Source organism: Calidris pugnax, unplaced genomic scaffold (assembly GCF_001431845.1).
Source record: "Calidris pugnax isolate Ruff unplaced genomic scaffold, ASM143184v1 scaffold11, whole genome shotgun sequence".
Lineage (NCBI taxonomy): Eukaryota > Metazoa > Chordata > Aves > Charadriiformes > Scolopacidae > Calidris > Calidris pugnax.
In genome coordinates, this window is record NW_015090803.1 from 10,307,503 (window position 1) to 10,314,487 (window position 6,985).

At 45.5% G+C, this 6,985-nt stretch overlaps 1 protein-coding gene across 2 annotated transcripts in view; it reads left to right on the forward strand.

The window, feature by feature from the left end:
- Window positions 1–3,169: 3,169 nt before the first annotated feature.
- HOXA3 (homeobox A3) overlaps window positions 3,170–6,985 on the forward strand; it is a 15,569-nt gene continuing 11,753 nt past the window's right edge. The window contains exon 1 of one of the 2 annotated variants that reach the window (XM_014937729.1): window positions 3,170–3,250. The gene's annotated coding sequence lies outside the window, so the exon portion shown is untranslated. Of the gene's footprint in view, window positions 3,251–6,544; window positions 6,636–6,985 lie in introns of those variants that run through there. The other variant, XM_014937732.1, reaches the window with a different exon arrangement.

The following is a 6,985-nucleotide window of genomic DNA, read 5'->3' on the forward strand; positions in this document are numbered from 1 at the left end:
TTTCCCCAGGTCCCCCTCCTCGTTTCTCCTGCAGGCTCTTGCTATACCTGGTGTTTTATTACACGGGGAACTCAGCTGTGACAAGCGCCTTGTGGTATTTAATAACCAGAGCCATCCTGCACTGGAGGATTACCCAATGCTGAGACTTTGATTTCTTTCCTTTTTTTAAATTTTTTTTATTTTTCTTTTAAATTTCCTTCAGGGTGTTTGCCGCCCCATGGCCCTCTTTCCCAGTGTTTGTAAACGAGGAAGGGGTGGGGGGTGCCCTCACATAGGCAGAGATCTTGATAAGCTTGCCATGAACCTCCGGTCCCCCCCTCCTCCTCTCTCTCCCCCCCGCCCTTACTCCTCTACTCCTCCTCCCTGCCCCGTTTTGGGGCCCGATCCGGGCTGCCCCGGGCCCGTCCGCCGTTCCCACACCTCCACCGGAGCCGGCCGGGCTGCTCGCCCCGAGGGGCCCCGCACGTCGAGGCCCCGGGAAGGAGGAGGAGGAGGAAGAGGAGGAGGAGGCGCTGGCCGGGTGCGGAGCCTGGAGGCCTGGCCGGGCCGCGGCGGGGTGGGACCCCCCCCCCCTTCCCGCTCCCCCCGGGGGTCCCCCCGGGGCAGTCCCGTCGGGCCCGGCGCTGCGGGCTCCCAAGCCCGGCCCACGCCACTCCCGGTGGGACCGGGGAACCCCGCGTGGGCAGGGGAAGGTCGGCGACCGCCTCCCCCCGGCCCCGGGCAGCCCTCCCGGCTCCGCCCGCGCCCGCGGACAGGCGGTATTGACCCGCGGAAGGCAGCCCGGGGAATGCCCCCCCCTCCATGGGGCTCAGAGCCCCCCCTCCCGCTGCAGACAATGAGGATCTGGGTTCAACTGGCTAATCTGGGGGTTGGGGGGGTGTAAAGCTGCCCCATCGCGCTGTACAGAGCGGGACAAACCCGCGTTATTAATGCCTAAGCGCTCTCCTTAGAAATTGAGGAGCTGTCAAAGCCAGCAGAGATTAGGAGACCCAAGTACGAGGATCCCTGCTCTCGCAGATAAAGGTGTTGCGTCTGTTCTGGGGGAGATATTGAAATTTTAATCTTTTGGGTCACGTGACTCATTAAATAATTAATGCAGATAGTCAGGAATGGATCTGTGGCCGTCAGTCCTCACTAGGAGTGATTCTCTCAGAAGTGAAACTCAACTCCTTATTACTGGAGTTTGTTTTTCTTTCTTTCTTTTCTTTTTTTTTTTTTTTTTTTTCCCTTTAAAAAAAAAACCACCTGATTTATCTTGAAAGATTCTAAACTTCTTAAGCAAGCAGTAGGGTCTGTGTTGGTAAGTAGGTAGTGTGTATTTCTAGCTTGATGACTTTAATTGTTTGTGCTTGCTTTGTCTGCTGAGCATTTGCTTAACAAGTTTAATATTTAGAAATGTTAAATCTTTGTTTTAGCTGCCTTGTGGTCACATTACGGCTTTTGGTGATTAAGTGTTACCGAGGCAAACACATTTGATAATGTTCTAATTCACACTGTGGAAGGCTGGGTGCCACAGTGCAGGAGGACCTGCTTTGTTCAATTTTCCTGGCGTTAATAAATCACCGGCTCCTAATGCAGGGCCAAAAAAGCAATAGAAAGGCAGTGAGCATTGTAAAGGAAAAGTCATGGGCGAATTTCTCTATGACTCATTAGTCTGAACGATTTATGTACGAACTTAAAGTGCCTCAATGAATATTAGAGTTTGGGATAACAACAAATTAAAAAAAAATGTCATAGCGTTTGTAAAGTGCTTTATTGCTACTTAGCAACTCTTTCAAGAAGCAGCATAGTTTAAAGGACTGTGGCAGTGTAAAATATGGTGGCGTGACTTAATAGCTCCAAAATAAATAACAGAAAGTCGCTGGCACCGTTTTCAGATACACGCTCCATATTTAACACGAGTGGGGCAACCCAGTCACGACACGCTTGATCGATGATTATTGCCGTTTGCAACACGACTATTGATTAGGGATCAAAACGGCTAAGGTATGAGTTTGAGCTTAAAATGCCAGGGGGTTCCCCCTGTGCTGGAGCCGAGTGGAGGGAAAGGTAGAGCTGAGAATAACCCCGGGCAACAGCGCCCGGGCTCTGCCATTCCAGATTGAACTTTCCATTTTCTTTTGTGTTTGCCAGTAGATTTTAGCAGTCAGCGCACTCAAATTTATGAGACAGCAATAAACAGCTTAGTAGGCTATTATTGCATGATTTTATGTAGACCGGAGTTCAACACCAAATTTAAAATTATTAGAGTAATTATGGGACTACTAAATTACCAAAGCAAAGTCTCTGCTCGAAAAGTTCTCCCAAGACAGACTTAATATTTCCATGGCTCAGATGACACCCTTCCGCAAGAACTGTTATTTAATTATTAGCATTTACATTTACTGACAATTTTAAGATGCGTTAGATGGCTTTTATTAGCGAGAATGAATACGGGGGGTACATTATTATATCTGACAAATTCATATGTAAACGTGATTCAGTAAGTGGCATGCGAATAATCTGACTATTGTCTTTTTCTATTGCGCAATATTGTTTATTTTAGGGGAAGAGAAGCCGTCCAGTTTTTTTCCCTCCTTCAATGGCTTTCAGTGGTGTTTTTTTTTTTTTTTTAAAAAAGGCTTTGAGCCCGATCCCGCTTCAGTGAGGTCAATTGTTAGTCTCTTATTGCGCTCGTGGTGGCAGGATCGGGCCCCGACTAACCGTTTGAATAAAAGCCCAACCTCAATACGCCCCGCATTTAAACTGGAACCCTTTCCGCGTTTTATTCAGCAGAGATGAACACCACGAGTTGTGTTTAATGTCTGTTCTTGATTAAATGATCCTAAACAAAGGTTTCCCAGAGGAAAATAAAGCAGACATTCATGTAACAAGAGTTTGGAATGACAATATTTCCAAACACTTGGAGACAGAAGGCATAGCAGTCTAGAGGAAAAAAAAAAAAAAAAAAAAAAAAAAAGAAACCACACGCTTTTATTTCTCAGCTCCCCGTGCTCTTCACCCGAGTGGGAACCCACGCTCCGCGCCGGGACCCCGCACCCACTCCATGCCTGCCCGCCCCACACCGGGGCTCTCCCAGCGCACCCAGCAACCCGTGTATTGCCTATGAAGGACCAAAATACCTCCCCCGGCACTCCCCGGTAAGGCACTGTTTGTTGCTTCTTTACAGGGAGCCCCAAAAAAACCAGCCGCTGGGCCGGGGCGGAGGGAGCCGGGAGCGCTTCAGCCCAACTCCGCGCAGCTGGAGGAGGTAAGAGCCGGGAAAGCGGCTGCTTTATTTGCGCGGATCGCAGCTGTAAGAAAGCCATTTGCCTGGTACCTGCATGCAGAACAAGCCTGCTGGAATGAGATTTTTTGTTGTTGTTGTTGTTGTGATAAATATTTAAACTAGCGGGATTTATTTTTTTTTTATTTTTTTATTTTTTTCCCCCTGGATTGGCTCTATTCATCTTCCGTGGGTGGTGAATGCGCGTGTCTGGGCAGACAAAGAAGTGTAGGGGACCTGAGTGATCGCCATCCTTATAAAGGCACTGGGGACAGGAAGGATGCGAAGTCATTTGAAGAGCCAAAGAGGTTGAGAATTTCTTTGTCCATTCTAAGCTCCTTCCCAAATCAAAGGACGTGAGGCGAGGGGAGAGCGGCTCGGAGCCATTTCGGTTGTTGAATGGCTTATCGCGGCTTGTTTGTTTGCCTCCTCCTTCTCCAGGAGTTCCGCGGCCGGTCCTGCAGACGTGGAGTTCGTGTGGGGATGTTAGAGAAACCTGATTTTTGTCTGAATGAGTGCATCGGAACGGATGGCGAATGAGTTTCGAGTGTTTGTCTGTCCTGGCCTGCTTTGCAGCGGGCAGGGGGGTCGGTGTTTGGTGGTTGAGGGTTGCTGGAGTCCTTGATGAGCTTGGTCCTTTGGCAGGAGAAATATAATGCTTTTCATAGTGACCATTTTCGTATGCTGGCCGCCGAGAGGGGAGGATTACATAGAATTAGCTCAAATTCCTGCTAGATTTACCTGCTTATTTTTGGACGCTGATGTACAATTAGTGTATTTTACTACCTTTTAAAAGTGGCCATAAATTACAGGGCTACAAGGGCTCTTTGTGTTGGCTTAATGGGCTGCTTAAATCTTGACTATAAAGAGGGGCTGCAAATGTCTATTCACGCTCGTGTTAGGGAATTAAAAGCGAAAATGCGCTCCGGAGGAACCTTCCTCCGGTGGCATGTACCCACAGCACGGCGTGCAGAGATATTTGGGATTCCTTAACGGACCCAACGCTGGCAGTCTCAGCTGACTCTGAGCAGAACTTCTCCCACAAGAGCACAGTCGATAGCTCTATTCTTTTTTTTTTTTTTTATCAGCTTGGAAATGATCAAAGACCGACTTTATCTCTATCAGACGCCCAGATGTAGGTAAACAGCTCCGCGTCCCAGCAGATTTCAAATCTTTCGAGGAAGCGAGGAAATAAATACTTGTATCGTACGGTGATTCCCATTTCGTCTCCACATGGGAGTGATAGGCTTACCTCTGAACAACTGGCATAAAAGTAAACTTGAAAGACAGTAAAAACTCTAAATCTAATTATGTTGAAGGTAACTTTAAATAGCATTAATGCCGAGAGTGGCTATTAATGCCAGAGCTGGCACAAAGGGTCTCTCTTAATGAAGGCACGTTATGAACTCAGATCTGTTTGTTGTTACTGAGCCTGGAATTTCAGCTCAGCTCGAAGCCATGTGTATATAGCACAGAAAAAAATCAGTAGCAGACCTACTGATAAACTCCACATTTTTCTGCTAGAAACCGTGTTTCAGGTCTCCAAATCATCGAGGTAATAAAACACAATGTTGAACGTCCAGGAACGGGAACAAAGCAATATATGGGGTTGCGGGGAAATCCAGCGTCTGAGACTCGCAAGACCGTTTGAATTTGGATTTGAAAACTCGTAATCACGATGGTAGAGCAAAGAAAGCTTTCTCCAAAACCGGCAGAAGGGAATAATTTTCAGCTGCGATCCAGGACAGCATAAAGTTAGGCAGACTCCCCCTTCCGCCCTCCCAAAGTACACCCTGTGGAAGGTATTCACACGTCAAGAAGTTACTTTTCTTAAGAATTAATTAGTTTCCCCACTACATCCACGAAGTTAATTGTTAAACAGTAGTTTTAGCATTAACTTGACCATTAATACTAATAAAGATGTTCATAGAAACAGGGTTTTGAAGCCAATAGCCATAGCTAGCGTTAAGGCATTTAAGCTGACTTATGATTGTGATTTATTGCTTTTGTAGTTTCTATTTGCTCAGGACTGTAACTTCTAAAGCCATCTTTCTGCTTTTGACGCAAAGCAGTCAATAACTTTTTACAACAGCCCCGAGAAAGACTTGCTCTGCTTTTTTCAGCATCTGCTCCATTCCCCATTAATTTCGGTTTCATTGTTGCAGAAGAACTTCTCTGTGTGTTTCTTTCATGGGATCTAAAGGCACCGTATTTAAAAGAGCCGTGAATCCAACTCGAGTAAATATCAGCCTTGGTTTAGTTGAGTTCGAGAGCTGTGGAGTTTCCAGTCGTGCTGATAGTTACAGACTCGGGCATGTCGTGTGTGGATAGTGTCTTCTCTTTTTCAAAGATATACAGTTTTTGTTCCAGTTCTTAGTGAGGGATAATATATGTATTTCCGGCTACTAGCTAAGTCACTTCCATATGAAAAATTGCAAATTCTTCCTCTGTTGTAATGTCATGCTGACTTTGCTGCGATGTCCACTACTCTACACTGTTACTGATGGGTTTCAATTCCAGTGGCCCACTCATACAATCCAAGCGAGAGTAGACAAGGCTTGCCCACAACACTAAAAATCACCTTTAAAAAGAAATCCCCTTCCATTCTGTTCAATGAATTGCAGGTGAAACAGTAAGAGGGGGTATGCAGTTAGCTGAAAGTTTTCTCCGAGCTCATGGGGGGATGGTGGAAAGGTTTAGGCAAGGGTATATACACCAAGATGCAAAGTGCTGGAGTCACAGAACTGGACCAGGAACACGTTAAAAGCGTGAACTATCTGATTTTCTTCGACTCCTTCCAGAGAAGTTGAGGGTTTCTTTTGTTTGTTTAGCTTATTGTGTCAATAGCACAAGTTAAACAATCTTACAGGGAAGATGTGGCGTGTTCGCACACAAGCGAAGCTGCCTGGCTCGGGGGCCACATGCAACTTTGCTTTTTTATTTTTTTTTCTTAATTTTTTTCCCCTTAGGCGGAGACGTCCCCCTCCTCATTTCTTTTCTTTCTTTTTTTTTTTTTTTTTTTTTTTTTTTTAAAAAAAAAAAAAAAAAAAAAAAAAAAAAAAAAAAAAAAAAAAAAAAAAGTTCTAGGAAAAATATTAAACCCCTCTTCCTCTTGACATTTTTCTGTGTTATTTTTTTTTTTTTTTTTTTTTTTTTTTTTTTTCTTCAACATCGTTAGAAACCTATAATTTCGTGCATCACTCAAACTAGCTGTATAGGAAATGCGTAAGCACAGGTTTAACAGCAAGGTCCCAAAAGGTTTTGCAAAATTCAGAGCCACGCCAGTGAAGGAAGGTGTATTCTTCATAGTGTGTTACAAGGACAAAAATCAACTGGCCTCTTAGAAGAGCCCCTTTTTTGCCTTTGTCAGGTAATTATAGGTCTTTTTAGTTTCTACAGGAGCCCTGGTGTAGCGTGTGGGAGTTGAGCAAGCCCTGTACAATGGCAGGGTAGAGGCGGCTGGGGGTGGGGGGAAGGTTGGTAATCGTCCCATTTAGAAGGGGGCTGGAAATAATACTATTAAGATTTGGGCTTTCTTCGGGGGTTGTAGAGGACGTGCGACGTGGAGCGGAGTGGCGGGCCTGGGGAGCAAATGCCGGTTAATTAGGCTAAGTATCAAAGTGCAGCGTAATCCCATATTATAAGAAGAATTCCTTTTACCTTCCAATGGGCTTTGTGTAAAGAAATATTGGTGTGGGAGGAAAAAGAATCAAACCAATC